Below are 26,786 nucleotides of genomic sequence, written 5' to 3'. Positions count from 1 at the left end.
TTCTCGAATTTTCTAGTTCGTATACACCATGGATATTGTTGCAGTGACATACTAGTAGGCACAAATGCAAACAAAAAACCCAAAAAAACAACCAACAAAAAAACCCCCAAAAAAACCCAAACGAACGAAGACACCCTTCTGAAAAAAAAACATCCCCCCCCCAAAAAAAAATAATTAAATTACAGAGGAAATGTGTTATCCATCAGAATTATAATAATTTTACACAACAATCTACATGCGCGTTTTTCACCTTTTCACATCGACAAGGTTTAAGATGCACTGCCTGATGTTCATAACGCATAAGACACCAATTTGTCTCTTTATCCAAGATGTATAAGATACACATTTTGGCCTTACAAGGCTAACAGATTTATGTCTGCAAGATAATCTCGATGTTTGGGATACACATCTGATATTTGACAAGGATTATGAAGCCCAGCAGGTTATTAACAATGTTATGGATGCGCAAACAAGCTGTTCACAATTAACGAGATGATCAGCTTATTTTCTACAAAGACATCACACTCAACAGGTTCTCCACAATGTCATATGAGATCAACATGTTCACCATATTTCACAGGACACATTGAAGGTTGCAACAAGATATAGGACATTGGACAGGTTCTTAACAAGTTCCCCATAAGTTCGAGGACAACAAAATAGCAACCAAGTCTTTTATGCTCAACAGGTAGATATATTTTAAAAGGCCTAAATCTATCAGAAAGTTCCCCAAAATGGATAAAACACTCAGCTTGTTCTTGCCACCAATTTGAGGGGGGAGGAGGTACTTTTTCCTAGGCGTGAGTAACTTCAAGTACCCCACCCTTTTCATATATTTTGTAAAACAAAATTACATACCTTGTCATATATTAACTATCAATAAACTGACCTGCCTCGCTCATAATCACGTTCATGTTTAGAAGCAGCGCAATCGCAATAAACATACCTTGCTTTTCCAATAAATTTGCCACCTCTTAAACATTCAACAAACAATAAAAAATGTTTGTTTCGGATAAATATTGTAACACCCCAGAGTGTAACCTTGTCACTCAATTAATGAAACACTACCAAAAAGTGACATTGCCTTTCACTCTTAAAGGACGCTGATACTTTGGAATGTCTATTAATAATTGTTAGTAAAGTACATGTGTACAAACCTTTGAATGTTAATTAGTTGCAAACGGATTTATAGCATCTATAAATAGCATCAGTGGAAAATAAAGGCAACAGTAGTATACCGCTGTTCAAACTCATAAATCCATGGACAAAAAAACAAAATCGGGGTAACAAACTAAAACTGAGGGAAACGCATAAATATAAGAGGAGAACAACGACACAACACTACAATGTAACTAACACACACAGAAACGGACCAAGCATCAGACAATATCCCACGAGAATAACAAATATAACATCAAAACCAAATACATGAATTTGGGATAGACAAGTACCGTGACACGTCTTATCGCAATATCAATTTACACTCAAAAATAAGAGAAAACAAACGACACAACGTTAAATTGTAACACACACAGAAACGAACTATAATATAACAATGACCAAATTAGAACGAATCAAGATTAATTTGTTTGACAAATATCTAATGCATTTACGACTGTGGTTTAACCGCATAAATGTAAATACTGACATCGGATTAGTTTCAAATACTTATGATATAATCAAACAAGTTATAAAATTAAATCTATTACCCTCATAACATAAGGTAAGTGGCCCCAGAGCCCTTAATTTTGTGCGTTATTGATGCCTTTTTCTATAAATTGTCGGCATTCCTATTCAAAATTCAGACGAATTATGTGCCTCTCCTTGCCAACCTCTTTCTATTATAATATTAGTCGGAGTTCTCATATTTTAATTTCACTCGCCTTTGTAGCAATATACCAACTTCACATGCAAACGAGGTTATATACATTTCCCAACCAATTCAAAAGCTTTCATCTGGTACTCAGACTTTATAAAATACACCGGTTTCTGAGCAGAGAGCTGATGAACCATGGTTATGAAAAAAAAGCTTCGTCCTCTTTCTAAATAAAGTTCATCGGAGGATAACAATACTTTGTTCATAAATATACCATATCAACTTTAAAAATGAGGGACGAAAGACACCAAAGGGACAGTCAAACTCATAAATCTAAAACAAACTGACAACACCATGGTTAAATAAGTAATGTACAGTACTTGCAACCTTAGGCGTTACTATTTCAGCGATCAATCAGCGGTCATCGATCAGTCACCGATCAGTCAAGTTCGCGTCAAACTCACGTCAGCAATCCGTCAGACTTATAGTAAAAGTAATTGACTGATCGGACTGATCGGACGGATAGTACCGATCGACCTTGATGACGGATTGAACTGTAATACGTCACATGATAAACTAATACAAATTACGGAATTTTAGTTTCGTTTAATTTAATTAAAATGGCGACTCGTGAAAATCGAAGGTTCAATGATACATTGTGTGTATTAATTATTTAGCAAAGTTTTATGAATTGAAATGAATAGAAATGTACAGATAAAACCTGAATGAAAAAAATCATCATTTAAGAACGGTCTTTTTTGTTTTTTTTAGGTTATATATTTTCAAACTCGGCGAGTTCTAAAACGGTGTCTACATCGCGATTTTGATTTTATTATTTTCCAAACATACTCGAGAAAAACACAATGAAAGGATCAGTTATTGAAAGATATAGTCTATTTTTTTCAATATTTTAAATTTTTGTATCCTTGTCGTCATTAAAATCCTTTAAAAAAAACGAATTTTCTATATTCCTGTCACAATCGAAGCCTAAAAAAAAAAGAAATTACAAAAATAAATGATGTTTTTTTAGCAAGAAATATGAATATTTTTTCAACATTGGAAACATCATTACATTATATTTTTCTGATACTTTTTTCTACCTCAATAAAAAAATACTACTCCTTACCAATAAAAAGTATAAAAAGCCAATGGTGGTAAACATAAATATATTCCTTAAAAGGAAAGAAATAATTTACAGCAGATTAATTCTTGAACAATTCACATTATCTAAAAAAAAAAACCATATGAAAATCATTTATAACAACTGATTGCAATTGAAATTTACAATCCTGATGTACAAAAAGTACTGAAATCATATGACTGTTAATAATTTGTATCAAAATAAATCAATAACTGCATTCTTTATCCACAGAAATAAAAGTTTAAGTATTTTAATTCTCATTAAATCTCAATTCTGATTAGAAGACTTGTCTCACGATGGTAAAAAAAAACCTGATTTCAAATAAAATAGTATCATTTTTGATAAAAAGAATAATAATTTTGGTTATTTTAAACAATGTGAACAAAATTTATGTATGATTTTTCTGACATTCTTTTAATTTTATGAAAAAAAGCTATTCTAAACTATAAAAAGTTCAAAAATCCAATGGCGGTCAATCTCATTATATTTTAATTCTAATTAGCAGACTTGTCTCAAGATGGTAAAAATAACTGATTTCAAATAAAATAGTCTCATTTTTGATAAAAAGAAGATTAATTTTGGTAATTCTAAACTATGTGAACAAAATGTTAATATTATTTGTTTGACATTTTTTAAATTTCATCAGACACATATAAAACAATGTATTATATTTCTCTGATATCATTAAAAAAACAACCTATTTGAAACTATAAAAAGTTAAAAAAATCCAATGGTGGGCAATAATAACGATTTTCGTAGGAAGAAGTTTATGTTACCAGATTCATATAATATAATTATGTATTATATGTCTCAGATGTTTACAATCTTTAATACAAACTATTAATCAACACAAATAATTTAACGCTCTAAGCATCTTATTCTGTTATCATTGCCAAGAATTAGTCCGGTTTAAGGGAGGTAATCCAATCTTGTCAATAAATTTATTTCAAGGACTGATAACTCTAGCATACATTGTTATCAATCCATCCCAGCGTGTGTGGTTAAATATCGAGGTCTGGCAATTAGCACCTTGTACTTTTTGTCTCTTATCTTAAAATTCATGTTATAAACATACACAATAAATTTTCTGATTATATCATGGAAATTGATAATATATCAAGAACCGACTATGTTAACAGTTTTGATATAGTTTTCTAAAAAATTTCGTAAAACCCATTCTTATGAACGCATCTATAACAATCTGCTGTCCCTTTTGACCAAGGATTTGTATAGTAAGATCTTACTATACAAATCCTTGCTTTGACACATTCCCTGTTTCCATTCTCTATTTTATTTCAGTTTTGATACGTTAGCTGGTTGTTCCAATTAACAACGTGTCTTTTGTTTTAAGCTTTATATTATTATTTTTTGGATTAGATTTTTGATTATCATTTTTTTTTCGAGGAATGATGGGGATTTGTTTAAAAAATCTGGGTGTGTGTAAAATATCACTTAAGATTTCGCTCAAGTATTAATTGTAGGTCTGTTTTTGTCCTTTTTTTGTCGTAATTTGAATCTTTGATATAAAAGTTTGCCAGTTAAATAAATATAGCTCTCCATTCTTTTCCTCATTAGATAAATCGCCAATCGTTTACTCGAGCAACATTCATCAATTTGAAAGTCGTCACGTCACAAGCATAAAATAAATGTGTTTTAAATTGAGTTATAATAAAAGATGATGTTAAAGGCAATGAAACAGCAACCAAATGACAGAAATAACCAAATAACGCCTAGATATGGCAATACTCAGTCTACATGGTCCTGGCTTGGAACAAATATATATAATCATAGAATTCGGTCCATATTATTCTTACATAAACATAAGTTGCATTTAAAGAAATAAGTGTGTTTTTCTCTACAACAATTATTTTGACCCAATGCCAATACTATATGTTAACGAAGGAACCATAGGACGTTAGGCTATATTACAATTCAATCCATTGTAATATTATGAAGAGTTATCAATAAAATGTCTATACACGTAAAGAAAGTAATGCTTACGACCAGAAATGGTTGTCTTGTGAGAGCCCGTACAGACGCGGCTCGTTTTTTTTCTGACATGAACGCAAACTTGAGTTATTCAGCATGTTCAGGTCCTATAACCATAAAAGTACAAATTGAATACTTAATACAAATTTCAAACTGTAATAACTTGTAAGCCTATGAACTCAATTTGTGAACACTAGTGCGCAAAATCTACTTAAAAGGGTTGTGGGATTCAAGAGAAGTTGGAACAATACGTTTTGAACTCAGTACTAATACTCCTATAGAGAATGATATACAAAGCTAGAAGCCTATTGTTGGTCATAAGAATAGCCCAGATTTTTCGTTCATTGATATAAAATGATCAATCATATTTTATATATTCTTATTTTTGATGGCGTAGTCCGTCGGGTCAATCTTTCAAAACCGTATGATAGGCTGCAGACACCAAGGGGACACTCATGACTAACAAGTCGAAAAAAACAAACTTAAAAATACTGACAACGCCATGCATGGCAAATAAGGCGTTAATTAGTTGACATATGGAATACAATTAAATTACAAATTGTTTCCATCGAGAAAAAACGGGGGGGGGGGGGGGGGGGGGGTCTTTGCCAAAAGCACCAATACGAGAATTGTTAACTGAAATATTTTCTTTATAAAAATATTGGCGTAATAAACAACTCTTTATGAAATAAACTCGCTATGTCTCGACACCAAACAGTCTTAATTATGCATAGTAGAGAACGAAATAAACCAAACTCACATTAATCATTGCACAAATATGAGATGCGGTTCTTAGAGAAAAATATTCAAGCAAAAAGTATCAATATTGTATCGATCGACTATTTACAAGTTGTTTATCTCCTATCATACATGTACTCCGCGGGAGGTTATCAAACATCTTACTTTACAATATTACAAGTGGACAATGTAACTACCGCATACTATGTACAGATCATGGAAGTGTTATATTGACATTTTACTTCCATGTTCAGATCAAGGCTATTCTAAACTGGTGAACCATTTCATCTAAAGCACCACCCAAAAGTGATCTCTTAAACATGCTACAAAGTAATAAATGACACACGCACTATATTCTGTGTTTAATTTGAAAGAAAGGATACGACACTGGTCATTCTTCTTTTGTGAAGAGTAATGCTGTATTAATTTTTTTTCTCTATTTCAAGAAATAATTTGTCATCAAACTATATATTTCTGTCATTGGTTGATACCCGATATCCTTTATTATTCTATCATGTACGAAATATTCGTTTGTTTTTACAAAATTCTCATATCTTTGAAGGAAACGTTATATATTGTATAACCGGTACAGAGAAGCTCCACGTTATTATTATAACAATTTACAGTATACTGTTTTGCCATCATATCGAGAAAAATATATAGTTATTCTTTTTTCATTGTTTCGTACACTGAATCTCTTGGCCATATATAAATATATGATGATGAATGATTGATATTGATACAACCTTATACCAGAGTCGACCACCTACTCTTGTTTAGTATATCCTCATGTACCTGCAGCTCTCTTTTACTTCAGAATCTTTTTAATTAACCTAATCTAACTTTATTGGTTTTGTCACGTTGTGACCTTCTCATAGAGATTATACTATTACCTAATTTTGAATATTTGTATAGTAAATAAAGGCAACAGTAGTATACCGCTGTTCAAAACTCATAAATCCATGGACAAAAAACAAAATCGGGATAACAAACTAAAACCGAGGGAAACGCATTAAATATAAGAGGAGAACAACGACATAACACTAAAATGTAACACATATAGACAAAATCCCACGAGAATAACAAATATAACATATATATATAACATAAAAACCAAATACATGAATTTGGGATAGACAAGTACCGTGACACGTCTTATCGCAATGTGAATTTACACTCAAAAATAAGAGAAAACAAACGACACAACGTTATAATGTAATACACACAGAAACGAACTAAAATATAACAATGACCATATTCCTGACTTGGTACAGGGCATTTTTAAAGGAAAAAATGGTGGGTTGAACCTGGTTTTGTGGCATGCCAAACCTCGCACTTTTATGGCCATGTGAAATATAACATCAAAATGACAATACAGGACTACAATATAAATAAATTGGAGAACACAATTGACAAAGAATCACACGTAAACTGCTAATACTTATAAAATGTTCATGTAAATAAATTTGAAACATATTGACTATAATGTATTTCAAGTTGGTTTTTTTTAATTTGAAAATAATAGTGCACGATTAATTTTAAACCAATGTTTTTAAATATTTTATTTATGTTTAATACGACATATAGACTTATACATGTGTATATAATTTAAGTTGTAACGAAGATAATGTGTACAGTAAAATTTTAAAACATATACCAATTAAAACATTAATAAATTACTAATTTTAAATACGAAAAATCTGGTTTGTGATGTATAATGATATATACAGCGCCGCATGACATCTTAGTGCTCGTGTATAACATTTTACACTAATCGTGACGCTCGTCATTACATATTGGTAAAATGTTCATTTTTGTATTCAAGATGGTATCAAGAGTAATATATTTTTAAATGTCGAAACTTATATCAAAAGATTCTGCAATCTTTCTACTTTTCAATGATAACAAGGTCAAATAAATGTACTTTGATTTAGTATTTTAAAATATTATTTTAAGATGTGCCCTTATTGGTTATCAATTACTTTTTACCATATAAGTATTTGTAACAATGAATGTTACTAAAGTTAAATTGGTATCAAGAAAGAAAAATCCGAAAAAATAAATAAAAATAAAAATATTACCTGTTTGCTAAAATATTGAAGAACATAATGCAATCAAAGGTGAAACGATTTTTTTTATAAGAAAATATTTAAATCGTCAAATGAAATATATTTCCCATTGACTTCTATATATCGAATTCATAGATATGACCAGTGAACGCGTGCGCATTACGGACCGGACTGATTCTTGACAATGACTATTTTCACTTTTTTATTGCAACTTATTTTATTACAAATTAACGTGTAAATTAAGGTGTCTTCGTAGAGGTCCGCGTTCATCGATTGTAAACACTGTCGAGTTCGGTTTACATAAGAATTTTAAATATATACGTATCCGTCCGATCCGTGCATAAATTTAATTTACTGATCGATCGGAGACAGTTGTCAGGGTAACTCTTACATAGGTTATTTGACTTATCTGACGGATCCTATGGGTCACCGATCACCGATCACTCATCGATCAGTCAAACATCCGTCACCGATCATTCACCGATCAGTCAAGTTCACGTCAAACAGTAACGCCTAAGGTTGTAAGTACTTGCAACCTAAGGCGTTACTATTTCAGCGATCAATCAGCGGTCATCGATCAGTCACCGATCAGTCAAGTTCGCGTCAAACTCACGTCAGCAATCCGTCAGACTTATAGTAAAAGTAATTGACTGATCGGACTGATCGGACGGATAGTACCGATCGACCTTGATGACGGATTGAACTGTAATACGTCACATGATAAACTATTACAAATTACGGAATTTTAGTTTCGTTTAATTTAATTAAAATGGCGACTCGTGAAAATCGAAGGTTCAATGATACATTGTGTGTATTAATTATTTAGCAAAGTTTTATGAATTGAAATGAATAGAAATGTACAGATAAAACCTGAATGAAAAAATCATCATTAAAGAACGGTCTTTTTTGTTTTTTAGGTTATATATTTTCAAACTCGGCGAGTTCTAAAACGGTGTCTACATCGCGATTTTGATTTTATTATTTTCCAAACATACTCGAGAAAAACACAATGAAAGGATCAGTTATTGAAAGATATAGTCTATTTTTTTCAATATTTTAAATTTTTGTATCCTTGTCGTCATAAAATTCTTTAAAAAAAAACGAATTTTCTATATTCCTGTCACAATCGAAGCCTAAAAAAAGGAAATTACAAAAATTAATGATTTTTTTTAGCAAGAAATATGAATATTTTTTCAACATTGCAAACATCATTACATTATATTTTTCTGATACTCTTTTTCTACCTCAATAAAAAATTACTACTCCGAACCAATAAAAAGTACAAAAAGCCAATGGTGGAAAACATAAATATATTCCTGAAAAGGAAAGAAATAATTTACAGCAGATTAATTCTTGAATAATTCACATTATCTACAAAAAAAAAAAAAAAACATATGAAAATGATTTATAACAACTGATTGCAATTGAAATTTCTATATTTTCCAGTATGAGAAGAAATATTTGCATTTTAGGCTACGCGTACAAAAATTTCTTATCTTTTTCCTTAAAGTTAGCATATTTCATGAAGAACAACCAATCCTGATGTACAAAAAGTACTGAAATCATATGACAGTTAATAATTTGTATCAAAATTAATTAATAACTACATTCTTATATGCTTATTCCACCAGAAATAAAAGTTTAAGTATTTTAATTCTCATAATGTTTCAATTCTGATTAGGAGACTTGTCTCAAGATGGTAAAAATAACTGATTTCAAATAAAATAGTAACATTTTTGATAAAAAGAAGAATAATTTTAGTTATTTTAACATGTTTAAACAATATGAACAAAATTTTAGTATGTTTTTTCTGACATACTTTCAATTTTATGAAAAAAAGCTATTCTGAACTATAAAAAGTTCAAAAATCCAATGGCGGTCAAACATTTTCAGTAAAATGAAGAAATATTTGCATTTTACGCAACACGTACAAAAATTTCATATCTTTTTCCTTAAAGTAAGCATATTTTATGAAGAACAGCCAATCCTGATGTACAAAAAGTCCTGAAATCATATGACTGTTAATAATTTGTATCAAAATAAATCAATAACTGCATTCTTAATCCACAAAAATAAAAGTTTAAGTATCTTAATTCTCATTATATCTTAATTCTGATTAGAAGACTTGTCTCAAGATGGTAAAAAAGAACTGATTTCAAATAAAATAGTATCATTTTTGATAAAAAGAAGAATAATTTTGGTTATTTTAAACAATGTGAACAAAATTTATGTATGATTTTTCTGACATTCTTTTAATTTTATGGAAAAAAGCTATTCTAAACTATAAAAAGTTCAAAAATCCAATGGCGGTCAAAAATTTTCAGTAAAATAAAGAAATATTTGCATTTTACGCAACGCGTACAAAAATTTTAATATCTTTTGTCTTAAGGTAAGCATATTTCATGAAGAACAGCCAATCCTGATGTACAAAAAGTACTGAAATCATATGAAGGTTAATAATTTGTATCAAAATAAATCAATAACTGCATTCTTATTCCACAAAAAAAAGTAAGTATTTAATTCTCATTATATTTTAATTCTAATTAGCAAACTTGTCTCAAGATGGTAAAAATAACTGATTTCAAATAAAATAGTCTCATTTTTGATAAAAAGAAGATTAATTTTGGTAATTCTAAACTATGTGAACAAAATTTTAATATTATTTGTTTGACATTCTTTTAATTTCATCAGAGACATATAAAACAATGTATTATATTTCTCTGATTTCATTAAAAAAACAACCTATTTGAAACTATAAAAAGTTAAAAAAATCCAATGGTGGGCAATAATAACGATTTTCGTAGGAAGAAGTTTATGTTACCAGAGTCATATAATATAATTATGTATTATATGTCTCAGATGTTTACAATCTTTAATACAAAACTATTAATCAACACAAATAATTTAACGCTCTAAGCATCTTATTCTGTTATACTATTTTCACTTTTTTATTGCAACTTTTTTTTATTACAAATTAACGTGTAAATTAAGGTGTCTTCGTAGAGGTCCGCGTTCATCGATTGTAAACACTGTCGAGTTCGGTTTACATAAGAATTTCAAATATATACGTATCCGTCCGATCCGTGCATAAATTTAATTTACTGATCGATCGGTGACAATTGTCAGGGTAACTCTTACATAGGTTATTTGACTTATCTGACGGATCCTATGGGTCACCGATCACCGATCACTCATCCTTTTTTCCAGTTTGAGAAAAAATATTTGCATTTCAGGCTACGCGTACAAAAATTTCTTATCTTTTTCCTTAAAGTAAGCATATTTCATGAAGAACAACCAATCCTGATGTACAAAAAGTACTGAAATCATATGACAGTTAATAATTTGTATCAAAATTAATCAATAACTACATTCTTATTCCACCAGTAATAAAAGTTTAAGTATTTTAATTCTCAAATATATACGTATCCGTCCGATCCGTGCATAAATATAATTTACTGATCGATCGGTGACAGTTGTCAGGGTAACTCTTACATAGGTTATTTGACTTATCTGACGGATCCTATGGGTCACCGATCACCGATCACTCATCGATCAGTCAAACATCCGTCACCGATCATTCACCGATCAGTCAAGTTCACGTCAAACAGTAACGCCTAAGATTGCAAGTACTGTATATGTTCCAGACCGTATGAGTATTTGGACCGACCGTATGCGTACTTTTTCAAAATACGCATACGGTCGGACCGTACGCGTACGGTCCAACTAATAATAAGAAGATGGTCAAGTTTATCAGATACAAATGTAAATAACAGATAAAAAAATCGTATATCTCAAATTAATATAAAAAGTTCAATTGATATTGAAAGGAAAACTTTTTAAAAAGGTCACGCTAGTTTAATCTGTTAATCTCCTGTAATTAGCATGTTAGTAATTGCCAGTATGCTCATTGAAATTGAGGTTAACAGATGTAAAAAATCGTACAAGGACAATTGTTTTATAATATTTGTGAACTTTAAAAAAAATGCATATGCAAAGGAACATGAATGGACCGCAAACATGTAAATGTAAATTAATAAAAAAAAAACATTCCTTGTGGTAGTTAGTATCAACTGGAGCGAGAGTAAAAACATGGGATTCAGATATAGAATTAAACAAACATTTAATTTCAATTATACGCTTATTCACTTACCCATCTGATGTAAAAATAGCATCTTGGAGAACTAAAGCTACAAATTTTTGGTTATTGTTTATTTTTTTTTTAATTTAACCCATATGATACCAAAACATGTATGGTCAGCTGGACCGTACGAGTATACTCATACGGTCCGACCGTACGCGTATGGTCGGACCGTACGCGTACGGTCCAAATACTCGTATGGTCTGGAACATATATAAAAGTAGTTTATTAGCTACGTGTTATAGTGTTCTTTTATTTACATAATAATATATTATTAACCTTGTCGGTTTAGTTTTTTTTTTGTTAACATCCTGTTTGCTTAATTTACTCGGTACTGATACATCCCGCCATTGTTTTATTTTGGGTTACACTAATGTCCTGACAATGTCCTGACAATGTCCTGACAGTGTCCTGACAATGTCCTGACAATGTCCTGACAGTGTCCTGACAGAAAAGAAAACACTAAATACTTTTTTATTATTGGATGGATTTACTTGAAATTTGGAATAATCAAGATGAGAACTTATATTTAATAAATAAAATTTAAAAAAAATAAAAAAATATTTATAAGAGTTAGAAAACTTGACCTGACCAACTTGACTTTGAGACTACTAATGTCCTGACCGATATGAAACAGCTAAAAAATGTTTTATTATTGACAGGATAGACTTCAAATTCGATACCAAGGAAGATTAAAACATTCAATACAAAAATACAAGAAAAAAAAAGAAAAAAAATATTTTCAAGAGTTAGAAAACTTGACCTGACCAACTACGTCTTTCCCATGACTAATGTCCTGACCGATGTAAATTGCCTATAACTCTTTTTATTCTTTAAAGGACCGATTTCAAATTTGAAGTCAATGAAGATTATAATACTAAATATATAGATACAAGAAAAAGATTAAAAAAAAAAAAAACTTGACCTGACCAACGGCGACTCTGCTCTGACTAATGGTCATGACCGATGCAGAAAATGTTAATAACTTTTTATTATTGAAAAAAAATGACTTAAGTTCCTTACCAAGGAAGATGATAGCATTAAATATAGGACTTTATGAGAGAGAAAAATGTTTTAATTTTTGAAATGTTAAAAAACTTGACCTGACCAACTTGATCTTTGTCATGATGAGCTGTCCTGACCTTTATAAAAATGCCAATAACCTTTTTGTTATTTGTTGGGATATTACCAAGTTTGGTATGAGGGAAGATTACAACACTTAGTATAAGCATGTAAAATAAAAATATTTTAAACTTGACCTGAACAATGAAGAAAAGACAAATATTATATATAACTGTTTTTTTCTCTCTCTAAAGACAGAATAGACTTAATTCTTTAAATTATATTGATATTTCCTCTTTTTTTAAAACATAGTTCAGAAAGAACTTGGATGCACTTTTTATTATTTGTAATATATGTGTATAAGAAAGCCAAAAGACAGTGACATAATAAAATTATGTTTATTATAAGTTTTTATATTTCTGTGTGATTCTAACATAATTCTACTTTGTATGCTTGTAAAAACAATATATTGAAATCAAAAGAAGCCCATTTCCTGTCCTTATTTATGTTATTTGACATGTTTAATCCCTCATTAACTTGACAACAAAAAATTAGTGAAATAAATAAGTAAAATATAGGTAAGTAAACACTCCAATTTGTGTTCATTTTAATTAATGTAGGTGTGATTAAATTTTAATTATTCATGTCACAGTCTTTGGACTTAATTGCATTCTGTACATCTTTATAATCCTCTCATATCAAATGTAGAAAAGGTGCATTTACTTAGTATCAACAGCATCTCTAATCACATACTTTTTTCAGTGATATAAAACTGTGTGGTTATATTCCTTTCAATAAGAATTTTTGTATTGGCAATGCAATTTTATAACGGTCAGGACATTAATTCATCATGATAAAGATCAATTTGGTCAGGTCAAGTTTTCTAACATTTCAAAAATTTACAAACAATTTTTTTTTCTCATAAATTCTTATTTTGAAAATTCTTATTTTGAATATCCTTGGTAAGGAACTTTAATTAAGTCAATTCTTTCAATAACAAAAAAGTTATTAACATTTTCTACATCAATCAGGTCTGGACATTAGTAAGGGCAGCGTCGACGTTGGTCAGGTCAAGTTTTATAACACTTCAAATTAGTTTTTTGAATAATTTTTATTATATCTCTGTATGCAATGTTAGAATCTTCCTTGACATCAAAGTTGAAGTCGATCCTTCAAAGAACAAAAAAGTTATTAGCATTTTACATCGGTCAGGACATTAGTCACGGAAGGACGTACTTGGTCCGGTCAAGATTTCAAACTCTTGAAAATATTTTTTTTCGTTTTTTTTCTAATATTTTTGTATTAAATGTTTTATTCTTCCTTGGTATCGAATTTGAAGTCTATCCTGTCAAAAATAAAACATTTTTTAGCCGTTTCATATCGGTCAGGACATTAGTAGTTTCAAAGTCAAGTTGGTCAGGTCAGGTTTCTAACTCTTGTAAATATTTTTTTATTTTTTTCAAATTTTATTTATTCAATATAAGTTCTCATCTTGCTTGATTCCAAATTTCAAGTAAATCCTTCCAATACTAAAAGAGTATTAGGCATTTTCATTTCTGTCAGGACACTGTCAGGACATTGTCAGGACATTAGTGTAACCCTTTTATTTTGCTTTGGTCATTTTTGTATTATTGTCTTTATTTTTTCTATTTAGCCTTGTCTATATGCCAATTTGTTTTTCTCTTTTCACATATTTATTTGTGTTTACATTGATTGAGATGTTGACTGTTTTATACATGTACATGCAGTTTTCACTGTTATGTCTGTTTTTTTTTATCACAAGTTCTTGTCAATATGTTAGAATTTTATGCGACTGCCATACACGTGAGAGGATAAGATTGCTACAAAACCAGGCTTAATCCACCATTTTCTAAATATAGAAACAGCTGACGTATAACGTCAGAAATATGATAGTGGTTTTCCATTCATTTTTTTTTCTTAGTTTGCCATTTGATTAGGGACTTTTCATTTTGGGTTATTTTTGGAGATAGATATTTTTGTTATTTTCTTTTTATATAGTTTTCATATAGCTAAGAAAACATTTTGCTGAATAAAACATTACAGTAGTTGCGAAAAACAAAATTGTAGTATTTTTCGGAGTTAATTGTGAATTTAAAAAAGAAGATATGATATGATTGAAAATTAGACAACTCTCCACAACAGACCAATCTATCATACCTATTCACCGTTCGGCCTTAAACAATGAACAAAGCCCATTACGCATAGTCAGCTATTAAAGGCCTTGAAATGACTAATGTAAAACAATTTGTACTAGAAAAAATAGCGGCATAATTAAAGTAAAAAAAAAAAATGAACTAAAACAAATATGTAAAACATCAACAAACGACAACAACTGAATTACAAAAAAAAAAAAACAAAAAAAAAAAAAGACAGAAATACTGATACTCGCAGTTACTGACAGTGATTTCATAGCTTCTAACAACTAATGCATGTAAGACTACATTATCAATCATTACATATCCAAAATCCAACAGATTTATGGTAAAGACGTCATAAACAGTAAGAGAAAACATGACCTTGTGCAGACAGATTGTACATCAATATATGAGTATATGTATAAAACATAATATTCAGTTGGCTTTTAATTTACTGATAACAAAATAAAAAAGTCGAAGTTCATTTCGCTGAGGTGGTAAACTTCATTGTTTAGGAGCCATTTGAATATAAGATAAGAAGATGTAATATGATGATGAGACAGTTCTCCAACAGATACTAATTTAATAGAAAATAGAAAATAAAAATTGAAGATGACAGTATGGGTTTCAACAACGCGAAGTACCCATACTGCATAGTGAGCTATAAAAGCCTCTGAAAAGACAAATGCGAAACAATTCGAACAAGAAACGAACATATTGATTTATTTACAATCAACAAACAATGAAATCGGATTTTTTTCTAGCTGCAGTGAAGGCCAATTGGTGACCTTGTACGGGTTTCTAATCTCAGGTTAGGTTGTGTCTTATGGAGACTTTACTCGTTTGCATTTTCAATTTTAAATAGAATAAAAACAAGATTTTCCATGAAGTATTATGTATTGGTTTGCTGTATTAATAAACTGACTTGACATCGTTTGATTGCACAAGCAAACACTTATAGCTGAAGTAAAGAAATACTTTGTAATACCTGAAAATGGTGTTAGAGTACATGTTGGTAGAATGTAAATAGGAAAATGATAGTTAAACTGTTAATTCTTGAATATAACAATGTTTGCATAAGTAACTTAAATGAGTTTTAAAACACTCTTTCTAATTAGAAAACCATTGTGTGCATACAATTATAATAAGAACTTTTATGTCAAGTATCATTGGGGTAAAGCTGATGACCGTAACTGCATTCACGGTCATCCCAAGATGTCGGACGAAAAATTAGGTCAGTATTTGTTTTGTTTGATAAGTGTTTCTACATCATTTGCTTTACAATGCATACATTGATACGATGTGTATTCATAAAAGATTCACACGGAAATCACAAATAACCACCGAGAAATGTTTATGAAACTGGAAATCGGATTCGAAAAAATCGCTAAGATGACCGTAAATCGTGATTAAAGTATTTTCAAGATGACTGTAACATATAACAAGGGTGACCGTGATTGGTAAATAGATGACCGTAATTTGTGAAGGATAACCGTAACATTTAAAGGATGACCATCAATTCTAAGAAATATCCGTATTTGTATTACCCCTTTTTGTATCAAATTGTAAATCGTGTTGGTATTAAACGTATTTATAAGACTGCATTATCCTATAGGTAGAAGAAAAAATACATAGTTCATCATATGTATCCTCCAAGTACAAGTCATTTTTTTTTATTTCTGGGATTCCTATATCATATAATACATACACTTTTTTAAAAATGCCAATGCATGTACACCCATTGACATTATATCTTTCAGTATTTTGATACACACATTTAGTTTTAGAAATAAAGTTTTCGATGAAAACACTTGTCATTCTGCATATCGGTCTGTACATTTCGGAGTTGAAGTAACTTTACTTAAAGTAATGCAAGGAAAAAGTTAAAGGCCAAATATACATTCAGAAGAACAAACTATATCAAAAAGTCAGAGGCGATTATGTAGACGAAAGGTGTCAAAACAGAATTAAAAAATGAACTTTATTAGGTCGTAAGTTTTTTTGTTTTGAATTGTTTTACATTGTTATTTAGGGGCCTTTTATAGCTGACTCTGCGGTATGGACTTTGCCCATTGTTGAGGGTCGTGAGGGGACATATAGTTGTTAAATTCCGTGACATTTGGTCTCTTGTGGAGAGATGTCTCATTGACAATCATACCGCATCTTCTTTTTTTTATATTTATGAACTATTGCCAAATATTGAAGCAAAACGAAAAGATATAGGGCGATACGAAGACTTTTTTTCTGTATTGAAATCCACATGTAATGGAATATTTACTTAACATATTGCTTTTCATTTGTTACTGTATGTCGGAAAGTTTTAATCCCAGTCAACAACATACTCCATAATATATGTTCCAGACACGCTGGCATTGTGGATTACTATAAAGTAACTGTTCAAGGGTAAGGGAGTTAACTTTATAGGGGTTATAAAGCAAAAGGACTATCAGCTGAAAAACATACCAGTAAAACCAACTGAATGCAAAATTGCAGGTCCATCGGATCCGATGTTGTCAAGGGAATGTGTCATTTTTTGGCAGATGTTTTAAAAATTGTAATGAGCTTCCTCTGGAACCATACACATGGGCTCGATTACTGGATGTTCATATGTTTAATGAACCGGGTTTTTGTTTCTTCAATTTTTTGTCGTATCGCTGTCAATTTGTATTCAAATATTAATGTCGTTATCAATAAATATTTAATTATTTACGATACATATGCAATTTATTATCATTGTCATAAACTCAAAATACGCCAAATAGTGAAAGAAATTTATTAAATATATTTATATCCGCTAATCAAGCTCCTATTGAGACAAAATCAACAAAAAGCTATGAATACAATTATAGATACTTCTTAGAAAAGATGTTCATCCTTCAAAAGTTACGGTCATCCTTTACATATTATCTTTAACCAATTACGATCACCCTTGTATGAATCGCTGATTCTGTTATGTTCATTTTAATGATTTTTTCAAATCCAATTTCCTGTTTAATACACATTTCTCTGTAGTAATTTGTGATTTCCGTGTGAATCTTTTATAAATTTACATCGTACCAATGTATGCTTTGTAAAAAAATGATATAGAAATACTTAAACAGACAATACAAATACTGACCTAATTTTCATCCGACATCTCGAGATGACCATGAATGCAGTTCGGTCATCAGCTTTACCCCAGTGAAGTATACGCTGATTGATAATCTTTTTCTTCCTGAATAGACACGAGCGTTGGCAAGTTTCTGCAACGACAAAATAAATTGTTAATATTTTATAATTTTAGAATAATGAAAAATGCTGAAAGCTACACTGAACCGTTGATTGGTTTAATCAATAATTGATTGTATAGTTACATGGGTTCCGTTTAAAGTATGTTAGTTATAGACATGTCTTAGTGATGCGAAGAATTTTTTTAATTTTGGAAAATCTTTAACAAATGACGTATTAGGTAATTACATACATGTATATGGCAAAACATAAATATGAAAATACGAAATTGAAAAAAATGTTTTCCAATTAGGTTTTATTATAAAAATATTTGAACAGGGTTCATTCACACCAAATGATATATTCAAATGATATATATTCTCCATTGAAATGAGACGCACTACTGCTTATAAAACTGACTACCAATTTAAATTGATCTACCACTAATGGTTCCCCTTGAGTTAGCATAATTACAAACTAATACATATAAACTAAGCAAAATTTTCAAAGTCATTACACAATGACTGAGTCAAAGGCTCATTATAAAGGGAGCGGAGTTAAGTAATCTCCATGTGCCAATGCTTTTAAAACTGCATACCAAATGTCATCGACTTACCTCTAGTGGTTCCCCATAGACTGACCTAATCACAAACTAATAAATGTAAACTAAGTAAAAGTTTCAAAGTCATTAGACGATGACTGAAGGGGGCAAGGCCGAATAATTTTTGTGTAAATGAGATGCCCAAATGCTAATACAACTGCACACCAAATATTATTGCCTACCACTTGTGGTTCACCACGAACTAGACCTTATTACAAACGAATACATTGATGACAGCGCCGACGCCGGAAAAAGCATTCCTATGTCTCGTGTTTTGACTCGGTCAATGCGAGACAAAGACGTATGTAAATGAAACATCTCTGACTTAACATGTCCAATTTAATCTGTGATATCTACAAAACATGCTTTCAATATACGGTTATCAGTATTTAATATTTAAACCAAAACTTAACCATTTTTCTTTTTCTGTCATAATACAATAGGTAACGTCACAATAGGGTAAAACGTGACAGTAAACCATGTTATAAACAGCCGTTTTTCGAACCCTTCTCTATATTATCAACTTTATGATAATAGCACTCTTCACAACATAAATTAAGAATACCAGATACAAAATTAATAAACAAGGAGAGTTTCGTTTTAAGTTAAAATAATCATCTACAATGCTATTTATTCGTTTGATGTGTTTGAGCTTTTGAATTTGGCATTTGATTAGCGGCTTTCCTTTTTCATTCTTCTCAGAGCTCAGTATTTTAATAATTTTACTATTTCAGTACTTTGCAAAAGAAATTAATGAAATAGAAATCATGGGATTTTGATTTCTATCATAGTTTACGATTGATCTCATGACCAAATAAGGAAAGTTAAAGTGTATTATGTGTTGAACATTAAAAGGTTTTAATGTAAAGGATTATCTCACATATAGAGGTTTTATAGAAATAACCATTTGAAAATGTTTTTGATAGTTGTTACTTAAATGGCAAGTCGTCAGAGTGTAGACAAACGTCTTTTGATGTCTTTTAATTTTATAATACTTATGATACATAGTAATTAGTAGGTTTCCATTACGTACTAGGTCAACGTTTCTTTTCTTCTCGTAATTTGTTCTAAGTAACCCAGTAATAACTTAGGTTTTTTCCTCTCATATATTTGTACTCTTTGATGACAAGTGATATGAACATATCGGATTAAAAGTGACACAATAATGAATAAGAGATCTAAAACATTCGTTTCTATTAGTGACCAACAAGTAATAAAATTGAAGACAAATCAAGCCATGTAACCAACCAGAAACAATATGTCATGTGCAATATTTATAGATACATGTTTCAACTGTTCATATTATACATATGACTAGATTTATTATTTTTTAGTTACTTATTTTGAATTATTGCTTTTATATCAAACAATTATGATATTTAAAAAATTTACATCAAAATGATAATGAGCCTTCATATACAGATTACTATACATACATTCAATGATTTAGCTTTGGCCTAACTATTTTTTCAGATCCCCCCCACCCCATCAAGGTATTACCAACCTAGTAGTCTGCACTTATTTATTGATATGGATTACCATTCATATAGTCATATACGATATACGTACTTTTCATCCAGGGTTAAGATTTGCTTATCTGTATTTGGCAAACCAAGGAGGTTATATTAGAAGGAGAGAGGACGAAAGACGATAATTACACATAAAATGTTACCGACTTTTCTGTAAGTGGGTGTTAATTAGTTGAGATCGACTCTGTCACTCACAGAGGGAGATTTTGTCCTAATTACATACCCGAGTAAGAACGGAAACACCCGAGATGTCATAAACTGACCGGATATACAATTATTGAAATGTTAATCAGATGTTTTTGTGATATTTTTTATTAAGTAATTAAAAATTAAAATTTTTTGTTAAAAGTAAACTTATTACCAGTAGAAATAAAACGAATATCGGTCTCGTTGCCGTCAATGTTAATATCAACAGTCATAACAGAAAGTCACTTCTACGTTGTTCCCGATAAATTTCTCTATGTTTGAATTGCAAATATTCCTTCCGGTCGTTACCGGTCACCATAACTAAAGTACTTTGCATATTCGTATATTTTCTATGATTATTACCTGCCAATTCTCATAAGCAGAATTTGACAGGTGAAGCGAAAATCTTTGTTTAAAGCAATGTAGTGTTGAATAAAAATCGCTCACTAACTTTCCTTTAAACCCATAACTTTGTCATTTCTTAATCTTTTTTCACCGTAGACAGACGGTTGATTTTGAAATTGAGCGTCAAATCTTTTTCTAAATCATAAACACCTATGCACTGCACAGTAACTAAAAATACACCTGAACTTTAATGACCCAGTTACTGATAACAATCACGTGACATGTGCGATTTATCTAATAGCCCGAACTACTCGCCAAAGGGCCATGTCAAGTGGGTGATAAACATGTCGGTTTCTTCATAATTTTATCATTTTTCTCTGTTCGAACTGCTATCCTGGGGATGCTAATTTTGTATCAAGCAGAGTGTTCACTCTTCTTCTAATATAACCTACTTGGGCAAACCTTACGGAATTTGGCCTTCAGTGCTCTTACTTCATTTGGAATGTTAATTATTTTCATAATGGTGCCACTGATGAGTCTTTTGTAGACGAAACGCGGGTTTTGCTAAAACAAATTGCACTACTGGCGACAGTTTTTTCACCGATGATACCACAAGCTCGATAGTCAGCACTTGTCATACTTTGTATTTTTTTTTATTAACTAATTGTTTTGAGAACTGTCAATTGTTTGAGATGCTTAGACTTTTATATATCAGATAGAGATTTTGTGTGCGCTCTTTGGCAAACCATTTGAAGTTGTTGGCCGATCGTGCTTTTCAACATCGTTTTTCATTTGGCATATTTGTTTTTTTTTTTGTACTGGAGCGTTAACTTATGAGTCGGTGATAGACACAACGTGTTTCCGGCATAATACATAAAAGCAAGGTATCTTTGATGAGTGTTTTGGAAAATAATCATTTAGAATCGTTTCAGTCAAACATTCTCTATAATAGTGAGAGAACAAACCATATATTTCTTCCAGAGGCACAGACGACTTTATAAAAAACAAATACCCCTTTTGATTTTTGTACGTTATGGTTGAATTTTACTCCAAAGTCGAGTTCGTCTACTGCATATTCTAAATTTCTTTTCTTTCGATTTGAGACCCATACGATACCAATGTGAATGTAGAGGTAAAAGACCGAGTCAGTCTTTCCCGCCATTCTTATGGCATTAAATGTCTCAGAAAAGTGCTCAATAACCCATTTTGTTTTAGCAGATTTTGTTCCTTAAAGTTGCTTTTCTGACTTAAATATGAATTTTAAATTCTATTTTTTATAAATTTCACAACAAAGTGCATCCCATGGAAACAGTACTAATAGACAACCTTACTTAAACAAACACAATACCTAGTTATGGACTTTGCATATTCTTGCAGGATTTTTTGTAGGCTACAAGTATACAAAACATTAGAAACTGACACATATTAATTACATTTTAGAATGTGTTTTTCAACAAATAATAAGCATTTCTATTAAAACCACATATGCTCATCTTCTTTTGATATCACTTATAATTACAATTGAATCTTTAGTGACAATGGGAAAAAAACGAAACCAAGGGTCAATTATTACACATAAGTCGAACATAGAGTCGAAGTCGATACAGACAACGTTAAAATTCGAGAAAAGAAAATACTAGTATAATTCACAAAACAATACAATACAAATGAAGAGAGCTCCATGAAGTCCACCAAACACGGACGGAAACTCATGTGTTTCTTTTGATTTACAGTAAAGTTATATAAAGTTATATAAGAGATATGTTAAGTACACATACATCATTTTCATGTTGGTCTTTGTTTAGTCTAAACAATTGCTCAATTATAGTATTCTTAAAATTGCGTTGCCTTAAACTTACAGGAAACAAACAGAAGATTTCAAAGGGACAATCAAATCCCCCCAAAGAAAGAACGAACATGGATATATTGAGCAGTATGAACTAACATTATGGGATCTTTGTACACCATACTAGGTATCTCTCCTATGGTGTCTCTCTCTACACTTACCGTAGCAAATAAAAATGGATTTTATTTTATCTCTGTACGTCCTACTAGTTTTGTAATATATTATAAAATTGACGGTAGAGTTGAGTAGAAATAGTATATAAGATATAGCCATTACAACTTCAAAGACATTACTGGTATATCTATATGGCTTCATTTCTATAAAGATGATCATCATTCCTATGGCTCCTGGTAACTGACAAATTGTAAATGTGAACGTAATTGTCAATAATGTTTTTGTCACGTGCATTTCTTTACTTGTTATAGCTTTAGTCATTCCTTCCGTAATTTGGAATCGACGTCTTCCGGAAATGATTACGACTATTCCCGTTAGAGTGCTCATTAACATGACACCAAAGACAGGAACAAATGTAAAAACACAGGTCAACACTATGTTATAAGAATCTGTAAAGTCAACAAACTGTCCGAGTCTTGTGGGTTTTATTACGTAAACCATCATGATGGTTCCGGTATCATTTGAATACATTTTCACCGCACGGAAGTAAAAGCCTTGCGGCAGGGACACGATTAGGGTCAAAGCGTATGTCATAACTACAGATATTACAGCTGTTTTACGCGTGAAGTAATGTTTTACTGTCATTGGTTTTAGTACACATAAAAGTCTCTCTGCGGAAAGCATGAAAGTCAGAATGTTGCCAATGCGATTAGGTACTGATGCAATAAAATTGTCAAAATAAGGTAACATTTGTATCATTTGGTTAGCTGTCAGTGGAACGCCAACATATATAGAGACTATTTTGATAACGTATACAATGGCTGTTAGCAAAATGAAAATGTCGATAACCGCCAGTGCCACAAGAATGACAACAGTGGATGTTTTACTTTTCAACTTGTAAAACATCACACAACATAAAGCATTTAAAATAAGTCCAGACACTATTAAAATAGGAATTATCCCAAAGTAACATATCTTTTTGATCATGATGACAATATCTTTTTGTATAACGTAATAGTTGGTGTCAGTATCCACGCTGACATTCATTGCTATTGGCATATTTTGGGTGGAACCTTCAAGTAATGACATTTTTCGTGCAGTCCTAACCATCTGACGAAGGAGTTTGAAACGCTGACAAATTTAAAGTTTTTTTTATACTATTCTATATCCTTTGAACGGGGCTTAACTTAATCTTTAAAATAAAGTTTAATAGAAAAGACATAATATCGGATGGATACCTTTTAGTTAATTAAGAAAATCAAAGCTACAAAAATGTAAGAGTATTACATTCAATTCATCTCCGTTGCAAGATGGACACATTGTAAATTTTTTTGCACTGAAAAATTTCTTTTTATTGTAGAAGATTATTATTTTATTTTTTTATTTTTTTTGTTATATTCAATTTGGTGGTTTTTACTTCCATTTGAAATGAAAGACAACATAAAAATGTGAACTGAAGGACAGATTTTTTTTATCAAAGATGAAACATCAGAAATTCTTTAATGTAAATTAAAAAAAAGAAAATCAACGTATGTGATATAATACTTTTACTAGCTTTTTCTATTACTTTTCTTTAATTTGCAGAAAAAATATTTATCATCAAAATAAAACGTTAACCTCGAATACCGACATTCGAGTATTTTACAACATCTATGATATTCCCCGGTTTAGGTCTTATCAGTCTTTTTTCTATGTTTTATTCTACATCCAAACAAAAACATGAAATGGTTCATGATTTACTATTTATTTAAACTTTTGAAACATAAGTATTGACTGTATTTGTTACGAATAGTAAATTGTAAAAAGTAAGAAAACATTTACAATAATGCGACCTACCAAATTAGACTATTTACCGGATCTGTAATCACATAAGCAACACGACGGGTGCCACATGTGGAGCAGGATCTGCTTACCCTTCCGGAGCACCTGAGATCACCCCTAGTTTTTGGTGGGGTTCGTGTTGTTTATTCTTTAGTTTTCTATGTTGTGTCATGTGTACTATTGTTTTTCTGTTTGTCTTTTTCATTTGTAGCCATGGCGTTGTCAGTTTGTTTTAGATTTATGAGTTTGACTGTCCCTTTGGTATCTTTCGTCCCTCTTTTAGCGAATGTACGTGATATGAACAAATAATAAGAAGCACAAAGTAAATATGATGCTAACGAGGTTACATTTCTTATTATAATAAAAAAAAGACAAGTTAGTTAAGGGGAACTAAAGCCTTACGATGTTCAAATTTATTGAATCAAATAAGAATATTCAAATCTATGCAACAACCAAAGCACCGTTGATACATCCCATGTGAAATATGTGTGGGTAGACCAGTCGTTTTGTTTATATCTTTGAAATAAAACAAAATAAAAAATTTAACATGTATATTATATATTCAAAAGTTAATTAATAGCTGCAATTGATTCTAGAATAAATGCGGTATTTATTTATAATCAATGTTAAAAATTTCATAAAAACTAGTTTCAAACTTGTTTAAGTCCCAGTTTAAACAAGAACTAAGGGAATCGTTAGAACGTTATTCAGGAACGAGAGCGGTGGCGTTGATAAGAATAGCATCTGCTTTTATACCATCTGTCATCAAAAATGCTTATTCAAAATGTCGCAAGCCGGAATAGACCACTATATGCAAATTTACATTTTAGATGGCTATTCAGTAAATGAATGTAAATGAGAGGTGAAAAGGGATACTGAAAATGATCAGTCAAAAACAACTACAAAACCTTGGCAAAAAAAACCCGACGAAATGACAAAGACAACAAAAAACACAACTGAAAAATCTAAAGACTGAGTGTGTTCTTAGGTGTTCAAGAATTTTATTTGTGCTAATGAAACTCCTGACTTAGATATCTACCGGTTATACATAAATCACGTCCACTAAATCTAAAACGTCACTTTAAACACAACCACACAGTCAGGAGTCTACTTCGTCAAAATTATCTCCCCATTACGCCAGTTCATTTTCACAATCGTAGAAATGGAAGCCATTGTAAGGATGACGCGCTACCAATATTGCTCTTGGAAACCGATAAATTAATCCACATTGCACCATTACGATCCTTATATGTCAGTTGTATTTTAAAAGACAAATGTATCAACTAGCTAATGAGCATCAGTTAATAATCTTGTCTGCATTGATTCAACTTAAAACTATTGTCTGATCGGTTGTCAGGTGGAATTTTCGAAAATTCATAAACATTTAAAAAAATTCTAATTAAATATTTCGTGGAAGGGCAGACTAGATTTTTTTAGTGTATGAAGACTATACACCCTAGTAATCACACACAAAAAATTAGAATTTTTCGAAGATATGCATTTTCATCATCCAACTTGAAAGACTGTCGTCAAGTACTTGCAGTAAAAAAAAATAGCTATTCGAACACACCTTCTCTGTTTTTGTGACTCATTAGATAGGTATTTCACTTGACCCATATATTTCATCTTTTAGTACTGTGATTTTTTTGTGTTATAAAGTCAACCTGTAGCTTTAATATATAAAAATGATAGAATCTGAAGCGAGACGATGTATGAAATATTCTTATTTTGTACAATATCAAGACAAAATACTCAACTCAAACACGCCCTAACATAAAAAAAGTGCACTCGATTTTCTCTTTTCGATACAATTGTTACCTATTTTTTGGAATTTTTTCATCAGTCACATAATGGAAGGGCAGACACGAAAATTACTGAACTAATAGATTGATATGTTTTCCGTCCGTGGTAATTTTTTCGTAAAAATCGGAGGTTATGCATTTTCTTCATCCAATTTGAAAGATACCCATGTCGTCGACTTGATATCTAATTGTTCTGCTTACTATGTACTAGATAAATTGAAAACTT

The sequence above is a fragment of the Mytilus edulis genome, chromosome 8, assembly GCF_963676685.1.
Source record: "Mytilus edulis chromosome 8, xbMytEdul2.2, whole genome shotgun sequence".
In the NCBI taxonomy this organism is placed as follows: Eukaryota; Metazoa; Mollusca; class Bivalvia; order Mytilida; family Mytilidae; genus Mytilus; species Mytilus edulis.
This window is presented reverse-complemented; position numbering follows the sequence as displayed.